Here is a 765-nt window from a genome sequence, read left to right on the forward strand (position 1 = left end):
AATCCATGGTGAGGGCAATCATGTTCATACTCCTTAAAACGCTCTCAGGCTTCATAGAAAGATTCAGTTGACCCTTGTTGAAAGTTTGAGATCTTTGTTCTCAACTGATTCGACCTTGACTTACTATAGAAGTGCTTCAAGAAAGCAGTTTTACATTCTTCCCAATTAGTAATCGATCCTGCAGGCAAAGATTTCAACCAACGGTGAGCTTTATCTGTTAATGAAAAAGGGAACAACTTACACTTTAAATAGTCTGGTGGAACTTGGTTTGTTCTCATCATGCTGCAGATTTCTTCAAAGAGCTCGATATGGTCCATTGGGTGTTCAGAAGGAACTCCATGGAATTGGTTTTGTTTCACCAATGAGATGATTTGGGGCTTGACTTCAAACTCATTCCGGTTCGAAAATGGAACTTGAATTGCAGATCGGTTCTGAAAATTTTGAGTAGGTGCATCAAAATCAGCTATGCGATGGTTCCTGGCTTGTCTTCGGTGTTGATTTTCTGGCTGTACAGGGCGGTTAACGCGCCCATTCGGCTGCATTCCTTGGTGGTCACCATCGGCTGCATTGAGGTCTTCACGTTCTTCTCTCTCGCGGTTCTGGTGGTTTCTTGGAGGAACCTCATCCTCCTCTCCATCTTGTCGAGCATGTTCACCTCCTCTGTGATCATTCTCTTCATTTTCTCCATGTTCGGACCCTTCTTGGTCCATATTTAAAGCTCGGTTAATGGGATCTCCAGGCTGGTTGTCGTTGGCCATTCCTTGC

The 765-nt window shown here is 44.1% G+C and overlaps 1 non-coding gene across 1 annotated transcript; it reads left to right on the forward strand.

The window, feature by feature from the left end:
• LOC112083179 lies at positions 1 to 106 on the forward strand. Its single transcript, XR_002897478.1, has one exon. It is a non-coding gene; the product is annotated as a small nucleolar RNA R71 (small nucleolar RNA).
• The last annotated feature ends 659 nt before the right edge of the window (positions 107 to 765 follow it).

This window comes from Eutrema salsugineum, unplaced genomic scaffold (genome assembly GCF_000478725.1).
Source record: "Eutrema salsugineum unplaced genomic scaffold, Eutsalg1_0 scaffold_7, whole genome shotgun sequence".
In the NCBI taxonomy this organism is placed as follows: Eukaryota; Viridiplantae; Streptophyta; class Magnoliopsida; order Brassicales; family Brassicaceae; genus Eutrema; species Eutrema salsugineum.